At 40.3% G+C, this 13,374-nt stretch overlaps 1 long non-coding RNA gene across 1 annotated transcript in view; it reads right to left on the bottom strand.

Moving 5' to 3' along the window:
* The window catches only part of LOC306892126, a 38,658-nt gene extending 28,036 nt beyond the window's left edge, over positions 1 to 10,622 (bottom strand). Inside the window, exon 1 of the long non-coding RNA XR_013786434.1 lies at positions 10,550 to 10,622. This is a non-coding gene — a long non-coding RNA (uncharacterized lncRNA). The remainder of the gene's footprint in view (positions 1 to 10,549) is intronic.
* Between the last annotated feature and the right edge of the window lie 2,752 nt (positions 10,623 to 13,374).

Raw genomic sequence — 13,374 nt, 5'->3', positions numbered from 1 at the left:
AAACAATGACACAGGCCCAAAGCTTGACTTTTACCAACAATTACCCATGCAATCCGATCATCTTAAAAGTTTAAGACTTGGTCAGACCTTGAACTAGATGAACAAGTGCAATATAACATCTCATGCCCTACAGTAAACGAAAACATAATGAGGGCTCAATCTTTTATACACCCCTCATAACAAGCTTTTACAGGAAAGCTGTTTTTGTACGAAAAGAGGGATACAGACAATTACAATTTACACCCATTACTGTCCCACCCTGGGAGGAACCATAGCAGAATTTATTATTACTGGGTGTTAATCCACAACAAAGTCTGCATATTTACACGTCTGTAGTGAGAATAAACAGAAGCATTACAGCATCAGACCTCCCCGTGCCCCCGCTGGACTGTCAATTCCATTTTATTTATATAGAACTTTTCACAATGTGCATTGATCTAAAACACCTTTAAAGGAGAAAATAAGAAAAAATGAAAACCACAGAAAGGTAAAACACAGCACAGTGCATGGTGTTTATAGAACAAGCATGATCATTCTTGTAAATAATATCCAATAAATGCAATCTCCAGGTGAGAAAGCCAATAAATCCAAACTCCAATGAAAAAATTAATGGCGAAAAAAACCTTGGGAGAAACCAGTCTCAGCCGGGACAGCTGCACTCACAGACTTTGATTAAAAGTTACAGAGTAAATGTTTATGAAAAATAGGGAGAGCTTATTAGTTGTGATTTAGGAAATTTCATTTGTTGAAACAGTTTAGGTCTAATTTTGTGATCGATATCAGACAACAGAGGAATGTTATAAGCAGGGAAAATACTGATGGCGTAATGTAACTGTGCAGCTATAACTTCAAACTGCTGTCTTTGCTCTTGGTTGGGGATGGAATTGCCTGAGCTGGGGTGGTCAGATGGTCGCTTTGATTTTGAATGGTGATGGAATTGCCAGAGAAATTATATATACAGCTCTCTGCTTGGAGCGCGTCAGTCACACTCATCAGAAAAGTGAGTGAAACACACACACAAGGACACATTTTTACCAAAAAATGCATCATTAATAGCAGTTCACTTACACGATTTGGTACAATTGCCTTCATATTAGCAGCGAACCATAATGGAGTTTACATGAACCCCACTTTTTAAGTGGACTCGGGTACAGTTCACGGGTGCGCACCCGGGTTCAGAAGAAGTGCTAATGTGAAACCACCCTTAGTTGAACCCTCTCAGAAAATCTCTCTCTACTCTGCCAAAACAAGTCCTTCAGGGAGAGAGCGAGTGGAGGAGGGGGCTTGGGAGCACGCTACCTTCCATGCTGTCTGCTCACTTTGCCCATCCAGCTGCAAGAACATATGTAGCCATGGAAACTACTTAAACGCAGCTTGAAGGAAATGAATCATTGTGTTTGAGTAATGCAGCAGAATAAATAGGGTAAAAGGAACACTAGCTGCTAAATACTAATAAAGTTTGGCCCCATGGAGCTCAAAGGTCATTTGAAAAATGCACATCATTAATAGAAGTATTTTTGCCATTATATCTCTTAGTGCGTGCCAGGATCCAATACAATACTACATATACAGCCTACCATTGATATTACGGTCATGTAGACATGTTGCAACCTTGTTACAGTCTGTTCCATACTAGGAACCACACCTATATTCAGGGCGTTTTCCAGGGAACAATAATTAAGATCTTTCCTAAAAACAATGCCTGAGCTCAGAGTTGAGGCCTATAATCTTACAGCAAAAGGTGATGCAGATTTTAATCTATTGATGTTTAATTTTGCATTTAGAATTCATCAAGAAACCCAGCATTGACTTTCATACAGGAAATACATCAGTATTCAACAGCAGTCCTCCGAGAATTGCTAATCCCTGATGGCTTGTAATAATAAATGTTTTCTGAAAAATGTCAAGGGATACTAATGGAACATTGCAACGAATTTTCCAGAACCCTCCAAACTCTTTCTTTCACAATACCAAGGCTAGTCTACAAATCCTATAGTTTTGACTTCAAAGGTCTCGCACGGTCCACAGGGGTGCCATTACCATTTGTACATGCACTAAAATTATGCACATCAGCCTGGGAGGCAAACTGGATCACAGGCACCCGGAAACATTGACGCCCACAAACCTCAGCATGGCCTCAGTCTGAGAGACAACATCCACTTTCTATCCAAAAAGACAAAATCCCAATCAATGAACCACAACAAACTGACCATCATGGTATCAGACGCATCAGGAAACATTCATAAACAACGTGATTTTACGGGATTTGCCAAAACATTTTAAAACATGTTTTCAGCCCTGTCTCGTTTTACCCTTAGGGACAGGTCTGATTTACGATCTCTGCTTTCTCTCTATGTTTCCCCACTGAGCAATGGAGCCATTAGGGCGGAGTAAGAAAGAGGGAACGAACGAATGGTGAGCACTTTCCCCCTGAAGTGTTGGGGTGGAGCCACCCACTTTGACCCCAATCTGACTTACAGCTGCCGGATCCATTTAAACAACAACAATGTACACACATCATCACATTTAATTCTTTATTAATTCATTTACACAAAATATGATAGTTTGATAAATGCGGTTTTGTCTGGATACAATGGAAGTCAACGGGGACCAGTGTTGTCTGGTTACCAAAATTTTTCAAAATATCTTCTTTCTACAGATGAAGAAAGTCAAGAACGTTTGGAAACCAGGTCATATTCTGAAGTGAGGACTATGAATTACCACTGCATGTGCTGAACAGTTCAGGATCCACCGGTCATTGTGTTCTGTTGTGGTAATGACGTTTAGAAAGAAAATAAACAGGGGAGTGGGGCGGCAACCCTCTGGTATTACTATTCCACATGCTTGCCGTTCACATGGACTAACCACTCTGCTGGTTTCCATAATTAAAAGAAAGGATAATTTGTTGGCTTTCTATCAGTTCACATTTTCATCGCCACAGTAAAGTTCTAAATCCTAATTTATATCCACAATTACATCATGCCACAGTAGAGGCAACGCCTGCCATAAAACATTTAACACATTCTTATAAATATAACCCTACAACGTTCTCTGTCATTCATATAAAGCAATAAGAGAGGCACACAACTAAGCCACACAATAGCTTTGTTCTCTATTTTGCCCTCTTTCCTTTCTACGTTTCCTGTGGAACTCTTGGCAGAGCTCCTGGCACTGGAAGAATCTCTTTCCCTCAATGGCTGAGAGGACAGCACAAAAGAGAACAGTGTTGCGATGGTGGACACAGATTGGCCAGCAGATTGGACATTTACTCATCAAGCTGCATATCACACGCTACAGGACTGTGCAATGACACCATTGCTGCCCTGAGGAAACACATCCCGCAGTGAGCATGAGGGATCTCAGGCAATGGGCTCCGCTCCAGAAATGTGCATAATACACTCTTTATGAGAAAGACCTGCAACGAGGAACCCCTTTAAGAGCCCCCAACCCTTGTTTGGTAGGCTCAGGATTAGATTACTGTGGAAGGATTGAATAAAGTTTAAAGGACAGTTTTGTGATTGGCATCAAGTGCAAGATAGTGACATGGCCTTTTGGAAATGACCACCCACCACACTGAACATAGGAACATCTTTATCACAGCTATGGAGCAATGAGGGATAATTCAGCTGTGGAACTACACTGAAAACACAATGATTTTCATTGACTTATTGATGTGCATCACCATCTTGCACACAAGATAAGGCATGTATGGTTTATGTGATCCATTATTCGTTCAGCACCAAAGAATTCTGGTTCACATTTCTTCTCAGATACACATAAACTATCTGATCCCAAGTGATAAAAGTTTCACCTTGCAAGTGATTTGTAAACCAATAATCCATGGATTGCATATAATTGAACTACAGACTATCAAAATGTGTACTACCAAACACAAACATGCTGTTATTCACCAACAATATCTATTAAACATCATTTATGCCCATCTAGGGATGTTGCGGTGAAGGAATTTTCCCACCGGTTAATCGGCATGTAAAAACACCGGTTGTACCGGTGACACCGGGGGTTTGCTGTGGGGTGGTCGAGGATCCATCCCTGCGCATGATTTTATTTTATAATAACGGCAATTCGGGAAGGGCAATTGCTTGAATTAATGGTGGGAACAATATCTTTCTTAATAAGAAACACACAAAACTATAAAAAGGTTCAATGACATTTCCTTATATTAAACACAGACCTAACAAGATGAATAATCACAGCACACATCAAGCAAAAAATAAATAAGAAATGAAAACAAAAAACATTTACATTAGGTAAGTATTATATTATGAAGATAAGCCTATATTAAAAAAAATCACGGCACACATTGTGCAACAAATGAGAAGAAATTAATAAGAAGGGAATACGAAACTGAAAAAGTTGATGTTAAATAAATAAATAAGAAACTAATAAGAAAGTAATTCGAAATAAAAAACGTTTATGTTAAATAAATGGCAAAGCAAAGAGATACTCGCTTACTCTAATGTGAAATTTGATCATCTCTAGTCATAGTTCATAATTTATGTATAACTAATAAAAGTGAAGTAATGAGTAAATAATTATAAAATAATATTATGTTAGGCTGTGCTTTTGGGTAGAATAGGTGCATTTGCGCATTTGCGCTCAACGTTTGTATACTTCAACCATTAGCACTGTTATTTTGGGGGTCACAGGTTGAAAAGTTTTGAGAACCGCTCAGCAGTGGAAAACACTCACCTGCTCATTAACTGCTCTTAAACCTGCGACACACACTTTTACATATCAGCCTCCTCACGCCTCTCGAACATTTTGCTTTACCTCAACAGAGATAATCTGAACCACAGGAAAACTGCTCTCCACTTATAGATGTTCGCTGGGTTAGAACAGATAAGCAGTTACTATGGCAATGGCTGAGTTTTAAATAAGTTGGAGGGAGCAGTTTTCAGATTTCTCCTCACCTGCCATGTAATCTGAATGCTTGAACAGACAAAGGCATTTTTATCACTGGAGGTCACCAGATTACTGTACTGCTAGCCTTTAACATTCTTTTGTTTCCATTACAAATTAACATTTTGCTGGGAAGTTATACGTAGTGTATCAAATTTATTCAGAATACCAAAACTTTCTAACTCGATCTGTTCAGAATACCAACACTTTCTAACTCGATCTGTTCAGAATACCAACACTTTCTAACTCGATCTGTTCAGAATACCGACACTTTCTAACTCGATCTGTTCAGAATACCGACACTTTCTAACTCGATCTGTTCAGAATACCGACACTTTCTAACTCGATCTGTTCAGAATACCGACACTTTCTAACTCGATCTGTTCAGAATACCGACACTTTCTAACTCGATCTGTTCAGAATACCGACACTTTCTAACTCGATCTGTTCAGAATACCGACACTTTCTAACTCGATCTGTTCAGAATACCGACACTTTCTAACTCGATCTGTTCAGAATACCGACACTTTCTAACTCGATCTGTTCAGAATACCGACACTTTCTAACTCGATCTGTTCAGAATACCGACACTTTCTAACTCGATCTGTTCAGAATACCGACACTTTCTAACTCGATCTGTTCAGAATACCGACACTTTCTAACTCGATCTGTTCAGAATACCGACACTTTCTAACTCGATCTGTTCAGAATACCGACACTTTCTAACTCGATCTGTTCAGAATACCGACACTTTCTAACTCGATCTGTTCAGAATACCGACACTTTCTAACTCGATCTGTTCAGAATACCGACACTTTCTAACTCGATCTGTTCAGAATACCGACACTTTCTAACTCGATCTGTTCAGAATACCGACACTTTCTAACTCGATCTGTTCAGAATACCGACACTTTCTAACTCGATCTGTTCAGAATACCGACACTTTCTAACTCGATCTGTTCAGAATACCGACACTTTCTAACTCGATCTGTTCAGAATACCGACACTTTCTAACTCGATCTGTTCAGAATACCGACACTTTCTAACTCGATCTGTTCAGAATACCGACACTTTCTAACTCGATCTGTTCAGAATACCAACACTTTCTAACTCGATCTGTCTATATGGGCAAAATTATAAAATTCCATAAATAACAGTGATAAATGTCAACATGTAATTTGGTGGAGGAACTATTGAAATGCAATTCAATATATAGATAACTATGTTTTTTAGAGGTGTATAAAGACCGAACATAATGAAGTGTTATGTTTTTATTACCTTAGAATGATCTATTTCTATCTATATACCCCTTGCATGAAATTCACCATGTTGTTTGCCAAATTCACCAACAGTAGCCCTAAACGGACAAACTGCTCTCCAGAGCGTGTTTCTTAATACGTTATATCCGTCGGCAAAGAAGTGAAAACGTGACATCATCTTAGTTCTATGTCAGCCGCCATATAGTCCTGGAACTCATCGCTGCATTCTTTGGCCAAGGCCTGCCCAATAGGCCATATGACTAACAGGTAAAGCAACCAATCACGTTTAGTCTTGAGCCAAAACTGTTTAGAGGCGTGGAAGTGTGCCCACAGTAACAGACTGGTGTAAATTCACGAACGTGTCAAACGTTAACAGCAACCAAATGATTATAAGTTTATGCCGTGAACCTCGCATATCTTTAAGAATGAAGCGTTTAGTCGATCGTGATGAATTCTTATTGCAACCGTTGTAAACACGACAGCTTACTTCTCAGATCAGATGGCTTTTTGTTGTTTCCATGCGGTCCGTTAAAGAGCGCAACATGCACGTGTACCGGAAATCCTGTCAATTTAACCAATCAGATGGCGACTTCGACGTGCTGAAGTGATTACAAAAAAGTGTGCCATATGCATCAGACGTTCAGCCAATGGATCATGGAGACTAGCCACCATAGTGCTCCGTAGTGCTTCGAAACGGAGGGGCAGTGAGCTGTTGGTTGCAACTCACAACCTCACCGCTAGATTTCGCTATATCTCATACACTGAACCTTTAACACATTTCATCACCAAAAGTTACAGTCACTCATGTCACCGGAAATCGCAAACTTTGATTATACAAAAGGAAAAGAATGATATCTGGCGTGTTACTGTACGTTGTTGTTGGTGTGAAAAGGGCTTTAGAGCTTCAGCAGGCTGCCCAATATGAGTTATGAGAGGGAGTTACCACATCCTGTGAAAGCAGCTGAGAAATGTCTATACACAAAAAATCTAAAGAGAGTACATCCTAAATAAAAAGGGTCATAAATAATGAACAGATCACATCATAGGAACACAGCTTGAGATTTGGCTTGCATTGTAGCGCAAATGTACAAGCACAAAAAATACCAAATGGACTAAAATATTTGGTTTACTTGCCCATCCCATTGTTACTAACATGATGTACTTCATGAAGTGTGTGTAAAGTGTGATTCACTGACGATCCCCCTGGACTGTGTATTTTTTCCACCCCAAGCAGGCATTTCACCATCCCTTGCTAAGGCTGAAATGATGGAAAAACTCCAATCTAAACACACTGCCTTCTGACCAACCAGGACACAAATTTAAGAGCATTTACCTCTTTTCTGAATGGCGCCACATGAATCTCCAAAGAGGCACAAGTCTATAAAGAACTGTGGGAATTGAACCTTGGCCCTTAGAAATACAGAGCATTCAAACAAACTTCACACAAAAGAATACACTTTCAAACTCTTCTCTGCCATGGTGTACCTAGCTTCAACATTCGTATGGCAAGATCTCGAAGACTGCAATTGCTGCAGATTTGCTAATATCTGTTGTTATGGTTTCCGAGCAATTTTGATCATAACCCCACTATTCCACTGGGCATCACCAGGGAGCTGTCACATCTTATTTTGCAAGCTTCAGATCTCCAATAGCAGCGAGTCTGCGCCGCACACACACACAAGTCGTGAGCCGCTAGTTTTATTCAGGGCACAGACAGCAGGGTTTTGTATGGAAATAACTGCGTGAGGAGATGGGCCTCACACAACGTTTTCGCATCTAAATGAAACTATATTCAGAAGCTTTCTACGTAATCCTCCCCCTACAGCGATGCTGCAGTTTTCTAAATAAAATCTCTAATGTTTGAGAAGCGCTGTGGCATGGAAATACCTGAGCTTAGAATGGGAGAGAAGACAAGTTGTGAAAGCAAGTGATAAATGATGGAGAGATCACCGTCTTCGTCCGCTTGCCTGAGGGTTTTCTTAATGTTGCACCGTGGCACAGAAGGCTGTTTGTGGAGATATGAACCTTCCTGAGGTGATCTCTTCAATCAACATAGATACAATAAAAGGAATATTGTGGGTGAACCTGGCGTTATAAACGTAATTCATTTAAATGCCACTGCTTACCAAGCCTTTCTGGTTCATAAACACAGGCTGTGTTGTAATCCTAACATATCATTACAGATGTCATGCTCAGAATGGAAGGAGGTACACGGTGACATTGGGGGGGAAAAAATGAATGGGCAACAAATATCACCTGTTAACTTTGCTTAAAAAAAACACTAGTAAGACAACCAAATATTGCTTTTGTTTTGCTACAACTACAAGTTCAGTTCCAAAACTATCGATTCTATCTATTCTCCATATGTGGTAGGAGCTAACAGGCTGCTAAGTTTGAGGGGTTCATGAGATGGTCAGGGCTGTCTGCTCTTTCTGAAGATCTTGTGCAGGTGTGGCCTCCATGAAAGCCACTTGAGAGTCCAGCTGTCCTTTCGTGTCCCGCACATGGTGGGACAACCGTTCAAATCGACTGCATGCAGCAGTATAGTAGAGCTTCCATTCAGTGACAGATTACTTCCGATACATACTCTGACTTGGGGCTGTTAACATTCTTTTCGAAGAACCCTTTATAGATCCAGCATGCTTGTTATTGATCTAAAAGCGCTGACTTATTAAAATGTTGTCTAATCTGGCAACGCAGAAATAGACTGTCTGGGCCACCAAATGGTTGCAAAAATTACAAGGTTTGCTTTGCTCGACTAAAACAAGGACAAGGGGAAGTATATTGACAGCGCCGGCATAATTGTATGCCTCTGAAATTGCTATGTGCAATTCGCTGCAAGAGTGTGTAATGCCTCATGCATGGGCTGCATAGAAAACCGTAGGTATACAAAAATAAGTCAGAACCACGTTCTTAATATCAGATTGCCAAAATTTAGAATATTCCTTTAATAAAATATAATTTTTTTGTTTAGCTTATGTGATCAGGCATTGTTGACCGTCTCTTCATATGGCCTTTATACAAGCATCTCGGCTGGTCTGAAAACACACTTTTCTGCAGTGCCACACGCATACGGCGTGTCCAAATAAAAGTCTCATTGTAAGGGTCAGTGGTTCATTCCTAACCTCCACACAGAGTTTACGGAGTTCCAGTCAATAGTGAGCCGGGGCAGGATGGGGTACAATGGGAAGAAAAGCAAACCACAGCTGACCAAAGTCTTACCAATGCGCTCCACTGTGGCACATTGGCAGCCAACCAAGCCCGTGCAGTCTGGATGTGTGGGGAGTAATCGAACCAGCTGCCAAATGATTTCACTCTCGGGATGCACATTTAAGAAGCACATTTTTCACATATTGGTGCCACTGAATAATTCAGTCGACGTAATGTGTCCAAGAGGGGAAGAAAACATGTTAGAGACAACAGGGTGTGATTGACCCAGAACGATCAATTCCAGCACTTAGCGAGTGATTGATGTAAGAGATCCCGGAGCTGTGATCCTCTGCTATTTTGGGCTAATTGGAGAGGAAACAATCCCGAGACCGGCCAGCCGTCTCGGTATCTGTCAAGTTATCAGGCGAGTGACAAAGAACAGAGCACAGCTCAAGGTTGCTCTCAAGCAGGACAAGCATGCATTTAGTGCAGGCGGGATGCCCAATTACACCCACAGCGGAGAGACCCCACCGAGATATTAATAAAGACAGCATGACAGAGATCCGATCCGTCCAAGATGCACAGGACACAAGCGTTGTGCCAGTTCCTTGTCCAAGGATGAGTTAAACACCACCTCAGTCAAACTGAGCGTTTAATGGAACCGTCTGAAAGCTTGAATCAAAGGGAAAACGTCAGCTGAACAGGAAACTATGCCAGTGAAGTTTGGAATGATCAAGTCATGTAAACATTTTGTTTTACAGCACCGTGCCTGTGAGCATATACAATACGAAAGGCAGCATTAAAACTCATTCATTCTAATAAATCCTTCCACTATATAGTGACACCGACGAACAGAAAGTACATCAGGAAAGCTAAACATAACATAATTCCGTTTAAATTCGCTCAAAAGCAAGCATACAACGCAGTGCGTTTACAAACAAATGCACGATACGGCGATAACGATAACAGTCAATGCGGTAAATCACGATCCAGTCCAAACACGGTGTATGAAACTCACAACACTGCCCGAGATCAGCTTACAAACAGCGAAATGTGATTTTCCTCGAACTTTAACAGTAAACTCGATATTGAACTTAAGCCCCTCTTTTTCAGTCAGAAAGACGCGTTATGTGACGATGTCACGCGCAACTTCAACTCAAACGTGAAACGTAAGTATCGTAAACGGTCAACGGCTCGATACGTCGACGATCACGTACCGTCTCGCTCCGGGTTGAAGGCGTATCGTCTGGGATGTAAAGACAGTCCGATATCCAACGCGATTGTTCGGCGTGTTACGTGAATGTGTCGTGGAGTAACAGCGTCACGTATGTCTGCTGTCAGCAGCCAGTGCGAAATGAGCGGAGCCACGGCGCGCGCGGACTGGGCAGGTCCTCGCACACACGCACGCACACACGCACACACACACGCATACACACACTGGGGCGGGAATTTATAAGCGCTGACACTAAACTTACCGTCCTTTCATCTCTAATAGACGGACAGGCCGATTTTTACACTCATATTGTGATCTACATCAGCTGTTGTCAGATATTTTAGGATCTATCACTGTAAATAAACAATTTCAACTCTTCTTTTAATGCGTTCAAGTGATGTCAACACGTTTGATGATGTAAAACAGTGCGTTGACGTTATTTGTGAAGGCAATTCTTGTGCTTTATCATGAACGCTTGAACTGCTTTCCACACATAGGATCCTTGGAATTGTAATATATAGTCCAAAATGATCCTTGATTGACCCTTATTTTATGACCCTATTGAATGACCCTTATTTTAACTTTTTAATTATCGAAAGAAACCAGAAAAGAAGAGAGACACGCTGATCTATCTACCCATTCGTTGGTACTTGTATACTCTTTGGCTGCCTTTTCTTGTTCCTACAGCGCAGTCAAACAGGCACCTGACAATATGTGCAGATACATTTAAAGTTAATGGGGCTGTTTAGTGCAGTTGAGCCTGCTTATCCTTCAGGCTTCATTTATCAGAGAAGACATTTGTGAGAGTAAGGAACGTGAAGGTTTAGGTGCAAACCATGCTTGATTTTTAGTCGGTGGTCTAGAGAGAGTCCTCGTCTCTGCATGTTATAAGCCCCTCTGCATCATTTCAACTCCATAGCTTCAAGGCATATCAAGTGCATGCCAAAAATGCCAAATCTTGCTTTAATCTTGCATGTAACTGAGGTCACATGCAACATAAAAATGCTTGGAGGAGTAAAATATTTGTGTGATTTGGTTTCAAAGAATACAAATTGTACACTCTCCTACTATTCATAATGGAACAAAACCATCTTTAAAGCCATGTTCATCCATTAACTGTCTAATGGTGTGTCTGTTATTTTAGAAACAACACTGTCTCTCTCCCAAATGGACTGTTGCAGTATGTTCCAGTATGCTTTAACATAACTCTTCTCCCTTACTACAGTATATAAACATTTCTGTAAAACATTTGATAAATTCTGTGATATCTTGATTCTTATCTATATTGGTTTGGGTGTTTTTACACAACTGTGTAATCAACTCTCAAAATGTATACTCCCTTTCTTGAACTCTAACCAAAAAATACATTAGGTTTCCTACTCTATTTAAAATATGTCAGACCACATACAAATTGATTATAACCATTAAAACTGACAGACAAGTTCAATGTACCATTCTGGATTTGCGTGCATACACTGTGCCAAAATGTCAAGGTTAGGGGTTTATAAAGGTTTGGTTTGTTGTTTTCAGACAGACTTTTAGTAATATGATAACATCCACACCAGTGATTCCCAACCATGCTACATATAGTTCACCTCAGGGGGTATTGACTCAGGTTCCAGGGTACTTTGAAACATTTTTACATTTAGTCCTATAAAATAAAGGTTGTAACTTATATTAGGACGTTCAAAAGGTTAAAGTGTGTAATTGCTATTTATCTCATGAGTTTTTGTTATAAATGCTTTATTATTTTTAAGACTTGAACACATAAGGTTTGGTATAAGAATACTTCAGCCTTGAGGCCTTGTGGGGACCACACATTATGTGCGGGCAAAGACATATCATATAGACATAAAGCAAAACCAAACCTTCCATATTTAGTTTAGTGGTTGATCACATTTTAAAGGGTTTAGAGTACTTCAGTGGCATACAGCTTTTACAATTGGTCCCCGAATCTGAAACATTTGGTTTGCTTAGTCTGAGTCTAATCAGATGCTTTTAAACGATTGTAATACGTATCACACTACAAAATAGAGTTGCCCTTGAAATCCACATGGCGAGCAAATGAGATAACAATAAAAAGTTTAAAGACTGAGCTCATTGGAAAGAATTCCTGTCAGCATGAAAGGAGTGAGTAGACCCACAAGGTCGACCCCTCACCCAAAATCAACATTTTTTTGCAGGAGACAGGAGATTCTTGCAGTCTTCTGGTTCTGAGCCTTCGAGGCGGACAACACTAATAGGAGATGTAATTTGCTGTAATGGCAACAATATGGGAGGGATTTTGTGAACAATTGCACAAGACAAAGACAGACTTTTGTCTTTTATTTATGTTCTTCTTATAATTGCTTAAACGTGTCAACAAAGCCCCACAGTTTTCTTGAAAAGATCATTTGAATGAAAATTGTTAAAGGATAACATTTATTTTCAGTGTCCATCAATAAAATGTATATTTTTGATTAATTTATATATATATAAACTTACAAACACAGGCCGCATAACATTATCACTATGTGATTTGTCCTCTATACTAATATTGATTTGGACTGCTGTCCTAGATCCGCTCTCACTCCTCTTTATTCACAGCTGTCCGTGTCTTCACCTACAGCTGAGATGGAAAATCAACTAGGGGAGAAGAATATCTCTATTGGCAAGGCCACAGAGAATAGCAAAGCTACCATCAGAATTCAAGTATATCCCAGAGGAGCTGATGGGAAAGAGAGTGGAGAAAGACAGAGAAGTCAGCTGCTTGGACAGAAAGGAAGTAAAGAGCTCTTTCACACAGGAAGAGGAATAAATGTCAAGAATCTGGTGCGCTGCCCGTTTCTT

The sequence above is a fragment of the Barbatula barbatula genome (genome assembly GCF_947034865.1).
Source record: "Barbatula barbatula genome assembly, chromosome: 3".
Lineage (NCBI taxonomy): Eukaryota > Metazoa > Chordata > Actinopteri > Cypriniformes > Nemacheilidae > Barbatula > Barbatula barbatula.
Note: the sequence above shows the minus strand (reverse complement) of the source record. Positions and strands in the feature narration are given on the sequence as shown.